This window comes from Pelophylax lessonae (genome assembly GCF_965119305.1).
Source record: "Pelophylax lessonae genome assembly, chromosome: 7".
Classification (NCBI taxonomy): Eukaryota; Metazoa; Chordata; class Amphibia; order Anura; family Ranidae; genus Pelophylax; species Pelophylax lessonae.
Window position 1 is genome coordinate 252,486,834 of NC_138774.1, and position 12,193 is coordinate 252,499,026.

Below are 12,193 nucleotides of genomic sequence, written 5' to 3' on the forward strand. Positions count from 1 at the left end.
CCATCTCCTCCTCCATCTCCTCCTCCTCATCCTCCAGAACTGTGCCCCTGCTGAACAATTGTGTCCCTGGCATTTGTGGGTGCAGGAACCCACCCTCTGAGCCACTAGCGAATGACTGCCCTGAAAGCCTTGGAATTGTTACCTCTTCATCCTCCTCCTCCTCCTCATACTGTGCCACATCCTTTTAGATCATTGCCCGAATCGTTTTTTGAAGGAGGCATAGAAGTGGGATAGTTAAGCTGACAACGGCATCATCGGCACTGGCCATGTTGGTGGAGTACTCAAAACAGCGCAACAAGGCACACAGGTCTCACATGGAGGCCCAGTTATTGGTGGTGAAGTGGGGCTGTATCGCAGAGAGACTCACGCATGCGTGCTGCAGCTGAAACTCCACTATGGCCTGCTGCTGCTCGCACAGTCTTTCCAGCATGTGCAAGGTGGAGTTCCACCTTGTGGGCACGTCACATATGAGGCGGTGAGCGGGAAGGTCGAAGTTACGCTGCAGCGCTGACAGGCGAACAGCAGCAGGGTGAGAACGCCGAAAGTGCACACAGACAGCACGCACTTTCTGCAGCAGCTCTGACATATCGGGGTAATTTTTAAGGAACCTCTGCACCACCAAATTCAGCACATGCGCCAGGCAAGGGATGTGCATCAAACCGGCTAGGCCCAGAGCTGCTATGAGATTTCGCCCATTATCGCACACCACCAGGCCAGGCTTGAGGCTCGCTGGCAGCAAACACTCATTTGTCTGCTGTTCCATGCTCCTCCACAACTCCTGCGCGGTGTGTGGTTTTTCCCCCAAACAGGAAAGTTTTAAAACTGCCTGCTGTTGTTTACCCCTGGCTGTGCTGAATTTGGTGGTGAAGGTGTTACGCTGACTGGATGAGGAGGCGGTAGAGGATGAGGAAGCGGAGTAGGAGGAGTTAGGAACAGGAGGCAAACTGAAGCACCCTGCAATCCTCGGTGGTGGAAGGACATGCGCCAAATTGCTATCTGCCTCAGGCCCATCCGCCACTGCATTAACCCATTGTGCCGTTAGGGAGATATAATGCCCCTGACCGTGCTTACTGGTCCACGTATCGGTAGTTAGGTGGACCTTGCCACAGATGGCGTTGCGCAGTGCACACCTGATTTTTTTCCCCCACTTGGTTGTGCAGGGAAGGGATGGCTTGCCTGGAAAAGTAGTGGCGGCTGGGCACGACGTACTGTGGGACAGCCACCGACATAAGGCTTTTAAAACTATGCGTCTCCACCAGACGGAATGACAGCATTTCAAAGGCCAAGAATTTTGAAATGCTGGCATTCAGGGCCAGGGATCGCAGGTGGGTAGGGGGTTACTTCCTCTTCCTCTGAAGTGTTTGGGAGATGGAAAGCTGAACGCTTCCACGGGACATTGTGGAGATGGTTGGTGACCCAGGTGGTGGTGTTGCTGACAGATCGTCTGTTTGCGGTGTGGCAGGTGCCGGTATCACTACAGAGGTGGATGGAGAGGCCGAGACTGCAGCAGAAGAGAAAGCAGGAGGAGCCAGAGACCTTTCTTGGTTTTGAAGGTGTCTACTCCACTGCAGCTCGTGCTTTGCACTTAGATGCCTGATCATGCAGGTTGTGCTCAGGTTGAGAAGGTTTATGCCTCGCTTCAGGCTCTGATTGCACAGGGTGCAAACCACTCGTGTCCTGTCATCAGCACATTTTCTGAAGAACTTCCACGCTAGAGAACTCCTTTGAGCTGGCTTTGGTGCGCTCGGTCCCTTGCTGCGTTGGGCAGTAGCAGGCGTAGTGTCTAGGGCATGGCTGCTCTGCTTCTGCACCCTGCTCCCTCTTCTGCTGTGCTCGTGGCTCTGTGTGACCACCGCCTCTTCCTCCAAACTACTCAGGTCACCTGCATGACCTTCATTCCATGTGGGGTCGAGGACCTCATCGTCCTACACATCATCTTCCACCCAGTCTTCACCCCTGCCCTCCTTGTCGGCCTCCACAATTCTGAGTGCCGCAGCAGTTGGCACCTGCGTTTCGTCATCATCGGAGACGTGCTGCGATGGTCCTTCCATGTACTCATCTTGAGAAATAAGTGTTTGGGCATCGCTGCACTCAATCTCTTCCACTTCTGGGGCAGGGCTAGGTGGATGGCCCTGGGAAACCCTGCTGACATTCATCCAAAAGAAGAAGAGACTGCTGCATGACTTGGGGCTCAGACTGCTTGCCTGATTTGCAAGGGGGTGAGGTGAAAGACGGTTGGACATTGGCTGCAGGTGCCAACTCTGACCCTTCTGCAGTAGACTGGGTGGGAGACAATGTGAAGGAACTGGAGGCACTGTCCGCAACCCAACCTACTATCGCCTGTACTTCTTCTGGCCTCATCACTTCTAGAGGCGCATGATGCCCTACCAAATACTGCTGCAGATTCTGTCGCCTACTCACACTTGAGGAAGGTGTTTCACTTGTGCGTGTAGCTGGCACAGATCGACCACGTCCTCTCCTTGCAACAGGAGCTCTACCAGCAGCACAACGACCCAGGCCACGGCCCCTATTTGACGGTCTCCTCATATTTCTGTAATTTATGATCTTGCCCTAGAAAGGTGTTTATTGAATAGCGGAACAAAACAACAACAGTATCGCACGGGTGTATCTCACAGTCAAATATGCAAACTATGCCGCAATTTAATTTTTTTTACCCCAAAAGGGTGTTTATTAAATAGCGGAATAGAAAAACAGTATACAAATACAACGGGTGTATCTCACAGTCAAATATGCAAAGTATGACGCAAATTTAATTTTTTTCACCCCAAAAGGGTGTATATCGAATAGCAGAATAGAAAAAAGGATATAAAACGGTGTATCTCACACGTACAAACACAGACTAGGCCCCGATTACAATTTTTTGTACCCTAAAGGGAGGATGAGGAAGAGGAGTAGGAGGAGTTCGGAACAGGAGGCAAACTGAAGCGCCCTGCAATCCTTGGCGGTGGAAGGAGATGCACCAAACAAATTTAAAAGGTGTATTTCACATGTACCAATACAGACTATGCCGTAATTTAATTTTTTACACTCCAAAAGGGTGTATATTGAATAGTGGAATAGGAAAAATTTTATAAAATGGTGTATCTCACACATACAAACACAGACTAGGCCCCGATTACAATTTTTTGTACCCTAAAGGGAGAATGAGGATGAGGAAGAGGAGTAGGAGGAGTTCGGAACAGGAGGCAAACTGAAGCGCCCTGCAATCCTCGGCGGTGGAAGGAGATGCGCCAAACAAATTTAAAAAGGTGTATGTCACATGTACCGATACAGACTATGCTGTAATTTAATTTGTTACACTCAAACAGGGTGTATATTGAATAGCGGAATAGAAAAAAATGTATAAAACGGTGTATCTCACACGTACAAACACAGACTAGGCCCCGATTACAATTTTTTGTACCCTAAAGGCAGGATGAGGATGAGGAGTAGGAGGAGTTCGGAACAGGAGGCAAACTGAAGCACCCTGCAATCCTCTGCGGTGGAAGATGCGCCCCAAAAGATTGGAAGGTGTATCTATGTGTCGGGGTGTTTTCTTTCCAAAATTGGGTCATTTTATGGTGGTTTCCATTGTCCTGGTGCTCCAGGACTTTCAAAAGTGTGATAAGTCGTCAGAAAATTATAGGTGTAATTTTTGCTTCTAGAACGCCTGACTGTGCTCCTTGGATGTTGGGCCTCTGTATGTGGTCAGGCTGTGGAAAAGTGTCACACATGTGGTATCGCCATACTCAAGAGGAGTAGCAGAATGTATTTTGGGGTGTAGTTGCAGGTATGCCTGTACAGTGTGTGAGAAATGACTTCGTAAATTGACCATTTTGTGAAAAATATATATTTTTTTTTAAAAAATCTTCATTTTGCAAAGAATTGTGGGAAAAAATTACAACTTCAAAAAACTCACCATGCCTCTTACTAAATACCTTGGAATGTCTACTTTCCAAAAAGGGGTCATTTGGGGGTATTTGTACTGTCCTGACTTGTTAGGGTCTCAAGAAATGAGATAGGCCATCAGTACTTTAGGTGTGACTCTATAACCTTCACAAAGACCAAAAAATGTATACTTATTTGGGTTATTTTTACTAAAGATATGTAGCAGTATAAATTTTAGTTAAAATTTATGAAGAAAAATAACTAAATTTGCAAAATTTAAAACCAAAACTAAGAAAAATGCATTTTTTTGTACAAAATTTTCGGTCTTTTTTCATTTATAGCGCAAAAAATAAAAAAACAAATTACGATTAAATACACCAAAAGAAAGCTCTGTTTGTGTGGAAAAAAAAGGATGAAAATTTCATATGGGGACAGTGTTGCATGACTGAGTAATTGTCATTCAAAATGTAAGAGCACTGAAAGCTGAAAATTGGTCTGGTTAGGAAGGGGGTTTAAGTGCCCAGTGGGCAAGTGGTTAAGGCTCTAAAAGACAAAAATACATTCATTTTAACTAAATTTATTTTCAGACCTTTGGTGACCAAATGCAGTTATTTATACTAAAAAAGGCTTTTTAGACACTTGGAGACCAAAATAGAGTCATTTTGACAAAAAAATTTTCAGGCCATTGGAGCCCAAATGTCTAAAATCTTGTCTAAAACCGGCTTTTTAAGGCTCTAAAAGACAAAAATACAGTCAATTTGAATTTTTTTTTCAGACCTTTGGTGACCAAATGCAGTTATTTTGACTACAAAAGGCTTTTTAGACACTTGGAGATCAAAATAGAGTCATTTTGACCGAAAAGTTTTTTTCAGGCCATTGGAGCCCAAATGGCCGGTTTTAGACAAATCTTGTTTAAAACCGGCTTTTTAAGGCTCTAAAAGACAAAAATACATTCATTTTGACTTCATTTTTTTGTCAGACATTTGGTGACCAAATGCAGTTATTTTGACTAAAAAAAGGCTTTTTAGACACTTGGAGACCAAAATAGAGTCATTTTGACCAAAAAAAATCTTTCAGGCCATTTGAGCCCAAATGTCTAAAATCTTGTCTAAAACCGGCTTTTTAAGGTTCTAAAAGACAAAAATACAATCAATTTGACTAAATTACTTTTCATACCTTTGGTGACCAATTGCAGTTATTTTGACTAAAAAAGGCTTTTTAGACACTTGAAGACCAAAATAGAGTCATTTTGACCCAAAAAACTTTTTCAGGCCATTGGAGCCAAATGTCTAAAATCTTGTCTAAAACCGGCTTTTTAAGGCTCTAAAAGACAAAAATATAGTAATTTTGACTAAATTATTTTTCAGACCTTTGGTGACCAAATGCAGTTATTTTAACTAAAAAAGGCTTTTTAGACAGTTGGAGACCAAAATAGTCATTTTGACCAAAAAATTTTCAGGCCATTGGAGAGCAAAATGCAGTTATCTTGTCTAGTGTTGAGCGAACACGGACTGTATTATTCGTGTTCGTACCAAATAATTGGATTTTTGTTACCCGAACATGGACCCGAAAACTTTACTGTATTCGGGTGTTCGGGTTTAAAATCCGTGTTCGGTCTTTTTATTTCCTGTTTTGTATGTAATGGCGCACTTTTAATGGCGGGCTTTCAACAGCCAATCAACAAGCGTTTAACTGGTGTGCCTTAAGCCATCCCAGCCATGCCTACTAATGTATTAGTAGCTGTGATTGGCCATCTTAAGCATGTGACCATGTCTTTATAAGTTCAAGAGCCCCAGCGCGCCGCGTCATTCTGCTGTAGTTTAGGGACAGAGCACACATCATACGTGCTGGCTGCTGATTAGGGACAGACAGTGATTCTGTGAAAAATTGTGTCCGAAAAGAATGCAGGGACAGGTCAGAGTGCAGGCAGGGAAAGTTATTAGAGCATTTTAGGGCCAGGCTGGAGATTAGGCAGGGACAGTCTACATCGATTTTGCTGTGTGGGGGTGGTGCAGTGAACAATCTTATTGAGCATATTATGGTCAAGCTGGAGATTAGGCAGGGTCAGTCTACATCGATTTTGCTGTGTGGGGGGTGGTGCAGTGAACGATCTTATTGAGCATATTGGGGCCAGGCTGGAGAATAGGCAGGGACAGTCTACATCGATTTTGCTGTGTGGGGGGTGAACAATCTTTTTGCCCTCACTTGAGCCCACTGAGGAGGAGGGAGAAAAAAAATCTATTTTTATCAGTCAGTTGTGTGCAGCGTTAATCTATTTTACTACAAGTTAAAAGGGATTTTTTCCCCCTTCATAGCCTGTTTGCTGAAGTGCTGACTGTGACATAAGACACTGCTGTGTTCACATGTGCTATTGAGTGATTTTCAATTTTATACACTTTTTTCTATTCCACTATTCAATATACACCCTTTTGGATTAAAAAAAATTAAATTGTGGCATAGTCTGTACTAAAACTGTAACTTAAAGGGGAATTTTCTTTTTTTTTCCCTTCATAGCCTGCTGCAGAGCTGACTGTGACATAAGACACTGCTGTGTTCACATGTGCTATCGAAATATCACCAATTTTATATCATATTTTCTATTCCGCTATTCAATCTACACCCTTTGGGGTAAAAAGAATTAAATTGCGGCATAGTCTGTATCGGTATGTGTGAGATACACCTTTCCAATTTTTGGGGCGCATCATCCACCGCCGAGGATTGCAGGGTGCTTCAGTTTGCCTCCTGCCTGTTCCGAACTCCTCCTACTCCTCATCCTGCCTTTAGGGTACAAAAAATAGTAATTGGGGACTAGTCTGGGTCTGTACGTGTGAGATAGATATACCTTTTGATATCATATTTTCTATTCCGCAATTCAATCTATACCCTTGGGGTAAAAAGAATTAAATTGCGGCATAGTCTGTATCGGTATGTGTGAGATACACCTTCCAATCTTTTGGGGCCCATCTTCCACCGCCGAGGATTGCAGGGTGCTTCAGTTTGCCTCCTGCCTGTTCCGAACTTCTCCTATTCCTCATCCTGCCTTTAGGGTACAAAAAATAGTAATCGGGGCCTAGTCTGGGTCTGTACTTGTGAGATAGATACACCTTTTGATATCATATTTTCTATTCCGCTATTCAATCTACACCCTTGGGGTAAAAATAATTAAATTGCGGCATAGTCTGTATCGGTACGTGTGAGATACACCTTTCCAATTATTGGGGCGCATCTTCCACCGCCGAGGATTGCAGGGTGCTTCAGTTTGCCTCCTGCCTGTTCCGAACTCCTCCTACTCCTCATCCTGCCTTTAGGGTACAAAAAATAGTAATCAGGGCCTAGTCTGGGTCTGTACGTGTGAGATAGATACACCTTTTGATATCATATTTTCTATTCCGCTATTCAATCTACACCCTTGGGGTAAAAAGAATGAAATTGCGGCATAGTCTGTATCGGTACGTGTGAGATACACCTTTCCAATTATTGGGGCGCATCTTCCACCGCCGAGGATTGCAGGGTGCTTCAGTTTGCCTCCTGCCTGTTCCGAACTCCTCCTACTCCTCATCCTGCCTTTAGGGTACAAAAAATTGAAATCAAGGCCTAGTCTGGGTCTGTACGTGTGAGATAGATACACCTTTTGATATCATATTTTCTATTCCGCTATTCAATCTACACCCTTTGGGGTAAAAAGAATTAAATTGCGGCATAGTCTGTATCAGTACGTGTGAGATACACCTTCCAAATTTTTGGAGCGCATCTTCCACCGCCGAGGATTGCAGGGTGCTTCAGTTTGCCTCCTGCCTGTTCCGAACTCCTCCTACTCCTCATCCTGCCTTTAGGGTACAAAAAATAGTAATCAGGGCCTAGTCTGGGTCTGTACGTGTGAGATAGATACACCTTTTGATATCATATTTTCTATTCCGCTATTCAATCTACACCCTTGGGGTAAAAAGAATTAAATTGCGGCATAGTCTGTATCGGTACGTGTGAGATACACCTTTCCAATTATTGGGGCGCATCTTCCACCGCCGAGGATTGCAGGGTGCTTCAGTTTGCCTCCTGCCTGTTCCGAACTCCTCCTACTCCTCATCCTGCCTTTAGGGTACAAAAAATAGTAATCGGGGCCTAGTCTGGGTCTGTATGTGTGAGATAGATACACCTTTTGATATCATATTTTCTATTCCGCTATTCAATCTACACCCTTGGGGTAAAAATAATTAAATTGTGGCATAGTCTGTATCGGTACGTGTAAGATACACCTTTCCAATTTTTTGGGCGCATCTTACACCGCCGAGGATTGCAGGGTGTTTCAGTTTGCCTCCTGCCTGTTCCGAACTCCTCCTACTCCTCATCCTGCCTTTAGGGTACAAAAAATTGTAATCGGGGCCTAGTCTGGGTCTGTACGTGTGAGATAGATACACCTTTTGATATCATATTTTCTATTCCGCTATTCAATCTACACCCTTTGGGTTAAAAAGAATTAAATTGTGGCATAGTCTGTATCGGTACGTGTGAGAAACACCTTCCAATCTTTTGGGGCGCATTTTCCACCGCCGAGGATTGCAGGGTACTTCAGATTGCCTCCTGCCTGTTCCGAACTCCTCCTTCTCCTCATCCTGCCTTTGGGGTGCAAAATATTGTAATCGGGGCCTAGTCTGTGTTTGTACGTGTGAGATGCACCGTTTTATAAAAATTTTTCTATTCCGCTATTCAATCTACACCCTTTGGGGTAAAAAGAATTAAATTGCGGCATAGTCTGTATCAGTACGTGTGAGATACACCTTCCAAATTTTTGGAGCGCATCTTCCACCGCCGAGGATTGCAGGGTGCTTCAGTTTGCCTCCTGTTCTGAACTCCTCCTACTCCTCATCCTGCCTTTAGGGTACAAAAAATAGTAATCGGGGCCTAGTCTGGGTCTGTACGTGTGAGATAGATACACCTTTTGATATCATATTATCTATTCCGCTATTCAATCTACACCCTTTGGGGTAAAAAGAATTAAATTGCGGCATAGTCTGTATCGGTACATGTGAGATACACCTTCCAATCTTTTGGGGCGCATCTTCCACCGCCGAGGATTGCAGGGTGCTTCAGATTGCCTCCTGCCTGTTCCAAACTCCTCCTACTCCTCATCCTGCCTTTAGGGTACAAAAAATAGTAATCGGGGCCTAGTCTGGGTCTGTACGTGTGAGATAGATACACCTTTTGATATCATATTATCTATTCCGCTATTCAATCTACACCCTTTGGGGTAAAAAGAATTAAATTGCGGCATAGTCTGTATCGGTACGTGTGAGATACACCTTCCAATCTTTTGGGGCGCATCTTCCACCACCGAGGATTGCAGGGTGCTTCAGATTGCCTCCTGCCTGTTCCAAACTCCTCCTACTCCTCATCCTGCCTTTAGGGTACAAAAAATTGTAATCGGGGCCTAGTCTGTGTTTGTACACATGAGATACACCGTTTTATAATTTTTTTTCTATTCTGCTATTCAATCTACACCCTTTGGGGTAAAAAGAATTAAATTGCGGCATAGTCTGTATCGGTACGTGTGAGATACACCTTCCAAATTTTTGGGGCGCATCTTCCACCGCCGAGGATTGCAGGGTGCTTCAGTTTGCCTCCTCCCTGTTCTGAACTCTTCCTACTTCTCATCCTGCCTTTAGGGTACAAAAAATTGTAATCGGGGCCTAGTCTGTGTTTGTACGTGTGAGATACACCGTTTTATACATTTTTTTCTATTCCGCTATTCAATCTACACCCTTTCGGGTAAAAAGAATTAAATTGCGACATAGTCTGTATCGGTACGTGTGAGATACAGCTTTCAAATTTTTGGGGCGCTTCTTCCACCACCGAGGATTGCAGGGTGCTTCAGTTTTCCTCCTGCCTGTTCCGAACTCCTCCTACTTCTCATCCTGCCTTTAAGGTACAAAAAATAGTAATCGGGGCCTAGTCTGGGTGTGTACGTGTGAGATAGATACACATTTTGATATCATATTTTCTATTCCGCTATTCAATCTACACCCTTTGGGGTAAAAAGAATTAAATTGCGGCATAGTCTGTATCGGTACGTGTGAGATACACCTTCCAATCTTTTTGGGCGCATCTTCCACCGCCGAGGATTGCAGGGTGCTTCAGTTTTCCTCCTGCCTGTTCCGAACTCCTCCTACTTCTCATCCTGCCTTTAGGGTACAAAAAATTGTAATCGGGGCCTAGTCTGGGTCTGTACGTGTGAGATAGATACACCTTTTGATATCATATTATCTATTCCGCTATTCAATCTACACCCTTTGGGGTAAAAAGAATTAAATTGCGGCATAGTCTGTATCGGTACGTGTGAGATACACCTTCCAATCTTTTGGGGCGCATCTTCCACCACCGAGGATTGCAGGGTGCTTCAGATTGCCTCCTGCCTGTTCCAAACTCCTCCTACTCCTCATCCTGCCTTTAGGGTACAAAAAATTGTAATCGGGGCCTAGTCTGTGTTTGTACACATGAGATACACCGTTTTATAATTTTTTTTCTATTCTGCTATTCAATCTACACCCTTTGGGGTAAAAAGAATTAAATTGCGGCATAGTCTGTATCGGTACGTGTGAGATACACCTTCCAAATTTTTGGGGCGCATCTTCCACCGCCGAGGATTGCAGGGTGCTTCAGTTTGCCTCCTCCCTGTTCTGAACTCTTCCTACTTCTCATCCTGCCTTTAGGGTACAAAAAATTGTAATCGGGGCCTAGTCTGTGTTTGTACGTGTGAGATACACCGTTTTATACATTTTTTTCTATTCCGCTATTCAATCTACACCCTTTCGGGTAAAAAGAATTAAATTGCGACATAGTCTGTATCGGTACGTGTGAGATACAGCTTTCAAATTTTTGGGGCGCTTCTTCCACCACCGAGGATTGCAGGGTGCTTCAGTTTTCCTCCTGCCTGTTCCGAACTCCTCCTACTTCTCATCCTGCCTTTAAGGTACAAAAAATAGTAATCGGGGCCTAGTCTGGGTGTGTACGTGTGAGATAGATACACATTTTGATATCATATTTTCTATTCCGCTATTCAATCTACACCCTTTGGGGTAAAAAGAATTAAATTGCGGCATAGTCTGTATCGGTACGTGTGAGATACACCTTCCAATCTTTTTGGGCGCATCTTCCACCGCCGAGGATTGCAGGGTGCTTCAGTTTTCCTCCTGCCTGTTCCGAACTCCTCCTACTTCTCATCCTGCCTTTAGGGTACAAAAAATTGTAATCGGGGACTAGTCTGGGTCTGTACGTGTGAGATACATACACCTTTTGATATCATATTTTCTATTCCGCTATTCAATCTACACCCTTTGGGGTAAAAAGAATTAAATTGCGGCATAGTCTGTATCAGTACGTGTGAGATACACCTTCCAAATTTTTGGAGCGCATCTTCCACCGCCGAGGATTGCAGGGTGCTTCAGTTTGCCTCCTGCCTGTTCCGAACTCCTCCTACTCCTCATCCTGCCTTTAGGGTACAAAAAATAGTAATCAGGGCCTAGTCTGGGTCTGTACGTGTGAGATAGATACACCTTTTGATATCATATTTTCTATTCCGCTATTCAATCTACACCCTTGGTTTAAAAAGAATTAAATTGCGGCATAGTCTGTATCGGTACGTGTGAGATACACCTTTCCAATTATTGGGGCGCATCTTCCACCGCCGAGGATTGCAGGGTGCTTCAGTTTGCCTCCTGCCTGTTCCGAACTCCTCCTACTCCTCATCCTGCCTTTAGGGTACAAAAAATAGTAATCGGGGCCTAGTCTGGGTCTGTATGTGTGAGATAGATACACCTTTTGATATCATATTTTCTATTCCGCTATTCAATCTACACCCTTGGGGTAAAAATAATTAAATTGTGGCATAGTCTGTATCGGTACGTGTAAGATACACCTTTCCAATTTTTTGGGCGCATCTTACACCGCCGAGGATTGCAGGGTGTTTCAGTTTGCCTCCTGCCTGTTCCGAACTCCTCCTACTCCTCATCCTGCCTTTAGGGTACAAAAAATTGTAATCGGGGCCTAGTCTGGGTCTGTACGTGTGAGATAGATACACCTTTTGATATCATATTTTCTATTCCGCTATTCAATCTACACCCTTTGGGTTAAAAAGAATTAAATTGTGGCATAGTCTGTATCGGTACGTGTGAAAAACACCTTCCAATCTTTTGGGGCGCATTTTCCACCGCCGAGGATTGCAGGGTACTTCAGATTGCCTCCTGCCTGTTCCGAACTCCTCCTTCTCCTCATCCTGCCTTTGGGGTACAAAATATTGTAATCGGGGCCTAGT